Raw genomic sequence first — 12828 nt, 5'->3', positions numbered from 1 at the left:
AGAATTTGGCTCCAAATATCTGAAAGTGTAATCCAACCCATTGCCCTATACGGCAGTGAAGTGTGGGGTCCCCTCACAGACCAGGAGTACACTCTGTAGAAACTCCTCCTTGCGCAGAGAAAAACAGCTAACAGCGAGTGCAGGGCTGAATTAGGCCAGTACCCACTATTGATAAACATACAGAACAGAGTAATCAAACACTTGTTACACCTGAGAAACAGAGGCCACAATTCATACCACCACTAGGCCCTGCTGATCCCAGAGTACAGCTGGTCTTGACACCAGTCAGTCTCAGGACAGCACAGCTGCAGCAACACCAATCACAATCATCCAAATGCGGAGGGGACTGCAGTCCAGAGAAACCCAGCATTTGACAAGGACTGGAGGCCATTTCGCACCACAACTGTAGAACAGGATTCTTTCTGCACACCCAGTACTGGGGGCTGTGTCGGAGGCTCCTCACCAGAAGAGACTTGCATTCCTGTTGGCTCCTCTCGTTCTGCGATGATTTTAGACGTCGAATCGGGCAGGAGGCAGGCGCTCTTCGGGAGCTCTCGTCCCGTGCTATAACTCGGACCACGTGTTGGCACAATTGCTTCCTACATCGAAACAGAAACTTCAAACAACAAACCCCAACAAGAAATCTGTGCACACTTGGACTCCTGCTGCAGCTGAGGAGCTGTCACGCACACACCTCCTGTGTGGGTAGTGTTGGCCGTAGGACGTGTTGTTCACAGAGAGAAAAAATACACCATAGCAAGTCAGCACTCAAACAAACCAAAAGGCCAGTTTTATTGAAGTTGACGCAGCTGGCCACACAAACACTCACTGCGTCTCTTCACCAGGTATCAGAAACAAAATAAAGGAACAATCTTTTTATCATATCCACTCGCACCTTGCTCTCATTTCCAGACTCCTAACTTACCACTCCCAACAAACCCCAGTGCTCGCAACACCCTTTAAATAGGATTTGGCCCGTACCACTATGGATACAATAGGTGTAAAACAGAAAATTCACAAGACAAACAACACATAGCACAGCAGTCCGGACTACTTGGACACACAATTACATGAAACCCTTAACAATTCACAGGACAGACATTCATCAGATCTTCTATACCTAGTTGCCATTTTTCGCAATAACATTAGGCTCTGATAACCTCCCCTCTCAGCATTCCAGCAATGTTATGTTCCTCTAGCTAAGCTTCAGGCATATAACCAGTCTCCTATCTGTTTGCAACCTTTTGACCTTTCTGAGGACCCCTCAGAACAAATAGACACTGGCGTCTCCTCTCATGCAGTGCTGTTAAGACTTAAGCTAGTGGCATCCTACACTATGCTTTGTTCCTTTAGGGCCATTTCTCTAAAAATAGTGTTCTCTACCTTTTGATTCCCCTCCTGTCCACAGCTGGAACAACTGTTTGCTAACAAAGACTGTTTATCTGTCTGGAAAGGTCTCCAAACTGTTACCAATTCCAAAAGAAAATCCCCTCAGATACATCTTGATCACTCTCTACCAGATAACACATTTTACAGCAGGTCTGAAACACAAAGGATCTCCAACGACCTTGTCCATGGCAGTCTCGCAACTCCTCCAAATAATTCACATCCTGGGGATGAGCTATTGTCCCCCACTCAACTGGAGTGCCACACCCACTCACACTCAATCTCTCACGAAGACTTGACGCCGTTTGCAAGTCTTGAGAATGCCCTGTGAAGCAAAGAACAGGATGTGTTAAGGCTATTCAAAAAGCAAAACTGTAAAAAGGCAGCAGGACCTGACTGTGTATCTCCAGCCACACTACAGCCCTGTGCTGGCCAACTCGCTCCAATCTTTACAGACGTTTTTAAGCAATCATTGTCCCAGTGCACAGTGCCAGACTGCTTCAAATCTTCTGTTATTGTTCCTGTTCCAAAAAAGGACACAAGAACCTGCCTTAATGCCTACAGACCCGTCGCACTAACGTCAGAACTGGCGCGTCTTCCCAACACGTTCGTGTCACAGTGAGGTGACCCCTCAAACAAGAATTATTTCCTGCCTCATATATGACTACGGCACCTAGCAATGCAAACAGGGTGCTAGGGCCCCTCTCCATTACCACAGGTTCTGTTGATCTCCCAGATCCACCAATGCCCACACAGACCAGCGACAAGCATGTGTATCGTATAAGTGACCATTTTATTTTCTATCCACATTCACCATCAGCCAAAGACACAACGAAAACAGCAGCAACAAAAGGTCCTTCCAAGGGTCATAATGAATCCAGAGGGACGGCAGTCTTTTCTGTCAAGTACCAAAGAGTGGCCACTCGAACGATTCTTCTTCGTACCTGTAAAGTCTTTGATGGCCCCAGTGAACGAGAGGCCGGTCCCATTTCCCCAGACTCCGTTCAGGTTCCACTAGAAATCCTCCCGCGAACTGTATTCCATTTCCCTCAGTTTGGAGCGGCTAGCCGGGCCGGTTTCTCGCTCCTTGCCTTCAGGTATTAAAAGTCTCTGTACAGTACCTCTGTTCCGATGCCACTGTCTCCCGTGGTCGTCAATCGGTCCTTGCCTCCGCGAACTCGCGCTCCGCAGCTTCCCTTGTGCTGCCTGTGTCGTCTCCCAGGTCTGGTGGGAATCGGGAGCCCGCTCCGTTCCGGCTCAGATGGTTTTATTCCTCCCCTCAGCCCATCTCCCTCAGGGGGTTTTCCACTGTCCCTGTCAGAAAGGGGCTTGCCCAGTATTTTACCAGGAGGAAGCTCGTGTGGCTGAAGAGTGTGAGAGTGCCGAGCTTAGGTGTTATGGGCCCTTATCACTTCTTTGTTCACTCTCCGGGTCGGAGAAACCTGAAAAGAGACAAACGTTGTGAGACCATTTATAAGCTTGGTGACCTCGAATTAAACAGAACAATAGCAACACTGTTCTACAAACCTTTCATTGAAAGGGTTTTCAAACACTGTCCCACTTGCTGGTTTGGCAACATCAGTAGCTGGAATTGAATATGCAGCCATTAGTCTGCCTGGCAAAAAACAACCGGTCTCTCCAGTGGTCTGCATACAAGTGAACACACAAACCCCATACTATTAAAACCCCTTTAGGGCACACTCACACCACAACACAATCAACCCGACAGACTCACCAACACTGGACTGCAGAAGCGGCAGGAAACCCTTGAGAACATGAGCAGAGCATGCAAACTCCACACAGACAGCACTCCAGGAAACCAGACACATGAGAACATGTGCAGAGCATGTGCGCCGTCTCTCAGCCTTTCACCTCCACATGCAGATCAGGACGCGACCGGAGACCGGAGACTCCTCACTCCTGCAGGAGGAGGCGCCGACGGACTCGCTCAGCCCAGCGCTTACATTTCCCCGACAGTCCTGTCCTACAGCCTGCGACTCACCGCTTCTTCCTTTTCTTCTGCGAAATGTCCACAAAATACTCCAGCCAGCGCCTTTTAGACTAAAGTTTCGGCTTTGCCAGCTGTCTCCCTCCCGGAGGTCAGATCGAAACAACTTCTGCAGCACCGTTTCCCCAGCAACCACGTTTTATTTAACAAAGTAAAATAAACACAGGATAAAAGTTTGCAAACATGCAGGCAGGATGAGCGCTGCAGACACATGCTGCTGCCCGGGTCCGTCTTGTGAAATAAACAGAATTTTGCACCCCAGGAACTAGACCCACGAGAACATAAGTAGAGCATGCAAACTCCACACACACAGCACCCCAGAAAACTGGAGCCACGAGAACATGAGCAGAGCATGCAAACTCCACACACACAGCACCCCAGGAACTAAATCCAGGCTCCCAGCGCTGCCACCCACTGCGCCGCCGTCTCTCACCTCCACTTGCAGATCATGACGCGACCGGAGACCGGAGACTCCTCACTCCTGCAGCAACACACGCCAGCAGGAGGAGGCGCCGACGGACTCGCTCATGGTGCAGTGAGCCCAGCGGTGTGAGGCTGGTGTCCAGCGCTGATATTTACCGACAGCCTGCGACTCACCGTTTCTTCCTTTTCTTCTGCATAATGTCCACAAAATACTCCAGCCAGCGCTTTTTAGACTAACGTTTCTGCTTTGCTCGCTGATTAGATTACAAAAGCCGACTGTTTACCTCCTAGAGGTCAGCTCGCACCAACTTCTGCAGCACCGTTTCCCCGGCAACCACGTTTTATTGACAAAGTAAAATAAACACAGGAGAAAAGTTTGCAAACACTACGGGAGCTAAGAAACACGAGGACAGTGGGTTTGCTTTATGTGCCGGGTCGATTAACCAGCGCTGCAGACACGTGAAATACAAGAAAACATACACACAAGGGAACACATAAGAGAGACAAAGAAATACAAGACACGATAAATACGCTGAAATTGTATTAATATAATTCATTCTAATGTTCAATGAAATCAGCGAAACACATGGGCAGTGCAGCCCAGTGAACTATAGAGACTACATTACCCATAAGCCCTGTGGGCGACACCATTTTGACGTCATCGACTCATACTTTTGTATTTTTTATGAGACCAAAAACTACAAGAAAACGTAACGTAGCAGTCGTATTGTCAGGATACATGCAATAATACATGTACATTTTATGGAAAAAAAGATTCAACAAGGTAAATGCAGATAAGGCCCGTCCATGCTTCAACGTTCTTACAACACAGAAACAGACACATTTCAGAAAGACATTCTGAAATAAAATGTCTTTACATCCGTCTTAAACTGTTCAAACACGGTCTCCTCTCACACCATTCCCTTAATAATTATGTTGCGCAAGTATAATAATGTTTTAAAATACAAACGATATTTTCATCTTCCTTTTCAATGGGATTAAAACGTAACAAATGTATTTCTTTCCGATTTCAAGTCTTTCCGATAGCGCTTTGAGACTCAGCTCCGTGTATCTCTGTCGCCACCCAGTGGACATTTCTCGGAAGTGTCACCGCCCGCCGGAATTCGGAAAAGTCCCGGGACTGAAGCTGTGTGACTGGACAAGAGCCTGTCTCCCGCCTCCTGCTGAAATCTCAGCGCCGATTGGACAAAAGCTGCTCACAGTCCGGATCCAGTGGAAGGCCGATCCACTACGGGTTTTCCTTAGCCGACAGTCCGGATCCAGTAGAAGGCCGATCCACTCCGAGTTTTCCGTAGCCGGCAGTCCGGATCCAGTGGAAGGCAGATCCACTCCGAGTTTTCCGTAGCCGGCAGTCCGGATCCGGTGGAAGGCCGATCCACTCCGGGTTTTCCGTAGCCGGCAGTCCGGATCCAGTGGAAGGCCGATCCACTCCGGGTTTTCCGTAGCCGGAAGTCCGGATCCGGTGGAAGGCCGATCCACTCCGGGTTTTCCGTAGCCGGAAGTCCGGGTCCGGTGGAAGGCCGATCCACTCCGGGTTTTCCGTAGCCGGAAGTCCGGGTCCGGTGGATAGGCCGATCCACTCCGGGTTTTCCGTAGCCGGAAGTCCGGGTCCGGTGGAAAGGCTGATCCACTCCGGGTTTTCCGTAGCCGGAAGTCCGGATCCTTTCCGATGCACGCAAGACTACGTTACAGATCACCGGAGTACATTATACAGGCAAATAAAGATAAGGTACGCACAGCTTTCATGTTGTGATACTTAGACATGGTTTGGAGACGCTCCCTCGTGTGTATTTTGAATTATTCAAATGCGTGTCGCTTTAATTTGGAAGCGCATCATTTCAGTGCATGAGTTTACCCGTTATATTGGGCGAGATTTCACACGGATAATCAAACAAGAACGAGTTTGCCCTGGAATCCATTCCACTGCCCAACCTGAAAGTCAGAGCATGAGAACGGACGGATTGTATGGCGATTGTGGAGTTGCTCGACCACATCAAGTAGGCGAGAAGTACACTCTGCTACTACGACATACGGTCTAATTATTCAATTTTCCATTATTTCTCATGTTTAGGCTATTTATACATCTAATAACGAGCAAGTATAATGGTTAAGCCAATGATACATTATATTTTAGATTCGGTTCAGCAGTATTGAGCAGTAAAATAACATCAATTTGTCTACAGGAAATGTCAGAATTAGAAGCCTTCTTTACACCATTTTACCGATCTGTTCAGAGTGTTTTAACAACAGAAAAAACAAAATCAAACGTAAGGTTTCTGGGCTGCTTTGAGATAGACAATTATCATCTATATTACTTTTAAATCTATGCACACTGTGTATCTTTACCGGGTCGATTCAATGTACAATTTTGTACTGACGCCTTAACCTTATTATTCATACAAAATCTGTTTGACAATAGTCATGTTTGATTCCACTCACTTTCCCCAAAGAGGTGCTCCAAAATAGTTTGACAAGATATTGTGAGATTGCGAGAGGGATCTGAAGTATTTATTAGTACAAGTATAACTAAATTGTTTTCCTTGTAGTCTAATAAAGGTTGTAAATTCTTCCATAGTTTCTGATGGGCTACTGTTAGTTTCTTAAAAGCATCAATACCTAGTTCCTGAATGATTAAATTAGGGAAACATACACCACCTACTTTGCTTAATTTTGTAAATAATACTGTCGGTATCGGTATTAGATGCTCTAAACCCTGTAGCATTTAGGCCTCCTTCTGCCCGTGTTTGACAAATAGCAACCATGAATAAAGTTTTTTTTTTATTTTACTAAGGTAGAGAACATCAAATCACAAAATCACCTTTTTGAAAATCTTAATACCAAGATATTTAATCACATCTTTTACATGTATATTACGTACGGAGCAGACACTTTCCAACAGCCACCAGTTCACTTTTCTGATATGTAAAGAAAGACCAGAAACAGAGGAAATGACTTGTAAACACATTTAATTGCTTTGTCCACCTCTGTGTGCTTTCTCAGAGAGAGAGTTGTATCCTCAGCCAATCGGGAACACCTGTCATCTCTTTATCCTGTACTTGAATACCCTGAAACTATTTGTTATAGGGGTGTAAGCAGTGGGAAGAGGAGTGGGCTCGTGTCGAATTGCCTTACCCGTTCCCAATCTGCAGGAGGTCCCACGACGGCAGGTAGCTGCTCCAGTCGCTGGAGCTCAGTTCGCTGTCGAGGGAGGACGAGGGCTCTGGCTCGGGGGAATCACGGCTCCACAGCTCCTACCTGTTGCAGAGTGTTTCTGCCCTCCCGATGGCCTCTGTGTTTTAGAAGGATCTGTCTCTTTTCGCTTGCTTACACCACAGGTTTCATCGACGATAGTGTGCATCCTGAAGCAGTGAGTTATCGGTCTTATTTCTACTGAGAAACAGTTCAAGCACTCACAAAACAATAACCAGGAGACAGTGTATGAAAAAGAATTGTAAGACTTGCAGAGTAGATTTGAATAGACAGTGGACGTCACACTGCGTGCTTGAATATCAGAGATTCAAATCATTCTTTCCTGTAGGTTAACTTCCTGTTTGACATTGTTCCGCTGTCACTTCTTCACAAACTCATAACTCGCCGTGTTCAATTTTGTGTTGAGTTACAGGAACCTCAGCATCAGATGAAATCCTCTTCAGCGCCCCAGGGAGACTGGGGGACTTGCCAGATTTTCAGCTTTATCACTGGGTCCTTTGGCTCAGGGCTGTTGAGCAAAGTGCTCCCCTCTGCTGGAGAGCCACAGGGGCACTACAGAGCGGCCTCGTGTTCCCTGCTCCTGCCCGTGCCTGTGGACGGCCAGTGTGACCGCGCGCGAGACAAAGTAGTGCATTCGTGGTGTAAATACAGAATGTTCACTAGCTGACTGAGGAAAGTTACAGAGACGGGAGTATACGTTCTGAAATAATGTGAACCACTGTTACTACACACAGACAGACAACTTAAAAATCATGTGGCTTTTTAAGGTCGTTTTGTCTGCCTAAAGTACGTTAGATTTGTCACAGCAAAGAGTTTGAATACTTACAGAATGCTGCAGCTAGAATTGTTACTTGGAGCAGAAAGAATGACCACATAACCCCCATACTTCTCTCTCTTCAGTGGCTTCCTCTCAGGTACAGGGCGGACTTCAAACTCCTTCTACTTACTTACAAGGCTCTCAGAGGTCAGGCACCTGTCCTGCCTCGCAGGGATGCTGCAGAGGAGAAATACTGTCTGTCATGGGCTGGGCACCATGTGAGTTGAATGCTGCATCAGTGCCATGGATCCAAGAGGGGCATCATGGATACAGCTGTCGTTTGGGAGGATTCTGCTGGTCTGCAGAGACCTGCATGGGGTACTGACATACAGATAACGTGATGGATGGATGGATTAATACCCGCATTCATTTCTTTCTTTTTTTTTAATGATATAATGTTAGCATGCCCAAAGGGGTTGGGCAGCCAGTTGACCTTGGACCCCTAGAGGATTTTATTCTCCTTACTGAGTCTTTGGTTCCTTTCCTCCATTGTCTTCAGTTCTGTATTCACAAAATGTATATTTACCTGCATTGTTAAGCACCTTGGGGCAACCTTGTTGTGAAAGGCGCTATATGAAAATAAATTGAATTGAATGGAATGACAGAGTCACGGCTTTTCCAGTTTCCTCTCCTATTATCTTCTTTATCTGCACTCTAAAACACAGTGAAACCTTGAACCTTTCAACTGGACCACTGCCGTTCTACATCACAATGACTCTAACTAGGACGGAGACTTGAATGGGATGAAAAAGGAAAAGGCATTATTTGCAGGAAGAAATTAAACTGTTCCACCTGATCACTTGCTAAACAAAGTGATTCACTGGAGTGGAGGCGGTGAAAGCTTTGTGAATCAACTTACAAAAGGAAACATGTAAGAAACGTGGCTCCCATATTTAACCCTTGAAAAATCTATGAGTGTTATGTGGAGGTGAAAGTATTGTTCAATTATTCTAATAAAGCTCACTCAACTAAGACCCAGAAAAGTACCAGAAAAGTACCTCTCACCTAAGAGGAAATACTAACAAGTAGGATGTTCAAATGAAAAGCATTAAAAACTGAATGATCTTCAGTAGCTGAAATGATTATTGAGCTCTGGGTCACAGTGCTCCTGAAAAAAAATCAAATTTCAGCAGACACCCAAGGACAGCAGGTGAGCACCATGCTGAGCCAGTGTATAAGTGTATGAATCACAGTTTCAAGGAGCTTTTTTCAGTTTCGTTCCACTGATCGGCCAACACGGGGGGAACTTCAGTCTTACTCGCCCTATTGCATTAAGAAACTGTACAACATTCTCCAATAAGAACTTGCGACCTCACCTAACGAAAAGCAATTTGCGTAGCAGGGAAAGACTGGACTCCCACTGGGGATTTTTGTTTTTCATCCCGATGGTGATGTGCACTATATAGAACGTTGCTGGACCCTCCTCGGGAAGCGTGCAGAGATCACATTAGATGTGTTGCTCAAGCTCTTTATTGTCACGTACAGTAAACCCAGCAGTGTGGTCAGTGCGGGATGTGTTCTGTCCTGACGGCAGGGTCAGCAGCCAGAGGAGACCTGAAACACAAGACGGAGAGGTAAGACATTGATTCCGACAGAGAGAGCTTTCACACCGGGTTACTGACAAGAGGAGCAATAAGAGAAGAGTTGTAAAGACACGCCGAAGAGAATATTCTCATCTAAGAGGAAATATTAACAAGTAGGATGTTAAAATGAAAAGCATTAAAAACTGCATGATCTTCAGTAGTGAAATGATTACTGAGCTCTGGGTCACGGACAGCAGGGGAGTGAATGAGTTGTTTATTTTGTTTCCTGTGAATTATGTAGAATTCACAACGTGTTCCAATTGTACAGGAAAACCATTGAGAGCAGATTCACTTCTTCTGCACCAGAATGAATGATTTCCATCTTCACTCTAGGGTACTGTACTTTACAGCACTGTATTGTATTCTGCATATATGTCTGTTATGTACACATTTTCTTTCTCACTTTGTCTCTCTGTCCATTTATATCAGAGAGACATCACACCAGCATCACAACATTTATTCTACTGCCTTATTAAGCAAATGTCTCTACTAAATTCTATTTATATATAAAACATTTTTTGACATGATATACACAAATGGCTAATTATACTTTCTGATTATATTTCCATCTTAGAAATGAAGCATTTCTCTCCTGCAGTTTGAGGTTGTTAAATAGAAAACTGGATCACTCCAGGGCCGAATCTTCACCCTCTCTTACATTCGTTCACGAATGATCACAAGAGCAAACACATAGACTGGCTTCTCACAAAGTGTGTCAATGACACAGTCCCGGTCAGCTTACTAAAGGACCCAGAAAATCACCACGGGCCAGTCTGAACAGTTTCACGGAATGGTCTGTTGACTTCTCTTTGATGTTTCATGTTACAAGAGCAAAACAATACTCACTGATTTGAGGATAATTGCGCCATCCCTCCAGCCTACTGAAATGAACCGTCAGACTGCAGAAGCTGTCAGTGACTACAGGTCCTTGGGCCTGGTCAGAGAAACCTGAGATGAGACAAACGTTGTGAGACCATTTATAAGCTTGTGACCTCAAATTAAACGGAAGTCAGACATTTTCAAAGGGGGCAATACTGCGGCACAGTGGTTAGCATCGCTGCCTCATAGCACCGGGGGTGCTGTCTGTGTGGAGTCTGCATGTTTGTTCGCGCTGCAGGGGACACCTCACCCCCACAGACACAAACTCACACCACAACACAATCAACCCGCCAGTATCAGTTTGTGTTCAGTGCTGGGGAGGTGCCTTGTCCTTGCAGAACAAAAACAAGGTGATCAGGACTGACGGCAAGATTCAGGTATTCAAGTACCCAGTAAATCCAGGGCTCAAATGGGGGAACTGTTTCACGAGCTACACAACATCCTCACACACGATGACAGAGCCTTGGAAAGCCGTGTGGAGAGTGAGGTGCTCGTACCCAGCCGGAGTTAAAAGACCACGCATTGAGCAGAGCAACTGAGCAAAAGCACACTATCGATCTACCCAACCCAGAAAAGCACACATCTCTGTGATACAGAGGCTAAGGCAACATGTGAGTAAAGGATTTTGAATCAGCAATTGTGCTGATGAGCCAGTCAGCAATTTTTCAGAAACAGCAAACATGTCGTCAGCCTCCAGGAGCTGCAGAAGACTGTGAGATATAAAGGAGTGAAACCAGGGCAGGAGAAACTGATTCCTCGTGTAGGAAGCTGAGGAAAAAGATGCACACCCTGCAGACTGAAAGGAAGACAGCACAAACTATCAGTAATGTCAGCCTAGATAAAAGTGTAGTGCAGTGTGTTGCAACTAAGTTTTTGTTCAATATTTGTTTTGTCTGAAAGAGACTGTTTTGATCAGATACATGCAATACTATTTCTTTCTCATTCTCTGTCTTTGTATGTCTTATTTGGATCACACCATAAAGTTCATAACCCAGCCAGTTGCTTTGGCTCTGAAAGCTTCCCTCAGCAGGGACAGCCCTGATCCCCAAACACAGGGCTGCCCTTCCCACTGCCCGTCTGCTCTCTGCCCAGTGGAAGTAGCGTTTCTGCCCCGCAGCTGTGTGAGAGAAGATGACCTGAGAGCACTAACCCACCTCTGGAGAGGGAAGAGTCTCAGCTGGAAGGGAGGAGGAGCTGCCGGGCTGCCGCAGACAAGGCGCCGCTGAAATGATAGAGAAATCTTTTAGAATCAAACGTCACCTGGCTCAGTGTTTAAGCTGTAGTACATGATCACATTAGATTATTAAAACATGCAGACTGCCATTTCCATTCTGTACAAACAAAGGGTTTTCCATTGTAGAAAACACCACTGCAAATCCAAAGCGGAGTGCACTGGGACTGCAGTCCAGAGAAACCCATCATGTTACAAGAACTGGAGGCCATTTCACACCAAAACTGTACAATAGGATTCTTTCTGCACACCCAGTACTGGGGGCTGTGTCAGAGGCTCCTCACCGTTCTGTGATGATTTTAGCCGTCGAATCGGGCAGGAGGCAGGCGCTCTTCGGGAGCTCTGCTCGCGTGCTATAACTCGGACCACGCGATGGCACAATTGCTTCCTACATACAAACAGAAACTTCAAACAACAAAACCCAACAAGAAATCTGTGCACACTTGGACTCCTGCTGCAGCTGAGGAGCTGTCACGCACACACCTCCTGTGTGGGTAGTGTTGGCCGTAGGACGTGTTGTTCACAGAGAGAAAAAATACACCATAGCAAGTCAGCACTCAAACAAACCAAAAGGCCAGTTTTATTGAAGTTGACGCAGCTGGCCACACAAACACTCACTGGGTCTCTTCACCAGGTATCCACACAGACAGCACCCCAGGAACAGGACCCATGAGAACAGGGGCAGAGCATGCAGACTCCACACAGACAGCACCCCAGGAAACCAGACCCATGAGAACAGGGGCAGAGCATGCAGACTCCACACAGACAGCACCCCAGGAACTAAATCCAGGCTCCCAGCGCTGCCACCCACTGCGCCGCCGTCTCTCACCTCCACTTGCAGATCAGGACGCGACCGGAGACCGGAGACTCCTCACTCCTGCAGTAACACACCCCAGCAGGAGGAGGCGCCGACGGACTCGCTCATGGTGCAGTGAGCCCAGCGGTGTGAGGCTGGTGTCCAGCGCTGATGTGTCCCTGATAGTCCTGTCCCACAGCCTGCGAGTCACCGTTTCTTCCACAAAATACTCCAGCCAGCGCTTTTTAGACTCAGGTTTCTTAAGTTTCTGTTTTTCTCGCAGATTAGACTAAAAAAGCCGCCTGTTGACCTGCTGGAGGTCAGACCCGCTCCGGCAACAACTACTGCAGCTCCGTTGCCCCGGCAACCACGTTTTATTTAACAAAGTAAAATAAACACAGGAGACAAACAAGACAAGAGAGCTCAGAAACCCACAGACACGACGGCAGTGGGTTTTGTTTCTGTGTCGAGTTG

The 12828-nt window shown here is 46.6% G+C and overlaps 2 long non-coding RNA genes across 2 annotated transcripts; one reads left to right on the top strand and one right to left on the bottom strand.

The window, feature by feature from the left end:
* Positions 1 to 5395: 5395 nt before the first annotated feature.
* Positions 5396 to 8464, top strand: LOC138242030 (uncharacterized). Its single transcript, XR_011191306.1, has 2 exons — positions 5396 to 5567; positions 6923 to 8464. It is a non-coding gene; the product is annotated as an uncharacterized lncRNA (long non-coding RNA).
* Positions 8465 to 9317: 853 nt separating this feature from the next.
* Positions 9318 to 11943, bottom strand: LOC138242019 (uncharacterized). Its single transcript, XR_011191294.1, has 4 exons — positions 11843 to 11943; positions 11482 to 11549; positions 10295 to 10396; positions 9318 to 9419 (listed from the first exon to the last, which is right to left on the bottom strand). It is a non-coding gene; the product is annotated as an uncharacterized lncRNA (long non-coding RNA).
* Between the last annotated feature and the right edge of the window lie 885 nt (positions 11944 to 12828).

The sequence above is a fragment of the Lepisosteus oculatus genome, chromosome 12 (genome assembly GCF_040954835.1).
Source record: "Lepisosteus oculatus isolate fLepOcu1 chromosome 12, fLepOcu1.hap2, whole genome shotgun sequence".
NCBI lineage: Eukaryota > Metazoa > Chordata > Actinopteri > Semionotiformes > Lepisosteidae > Lepisosteus > Lepisosteus oculatus.
This window is presented reverse-complemented; position numbering and strand designations above follow the sequence as displayed.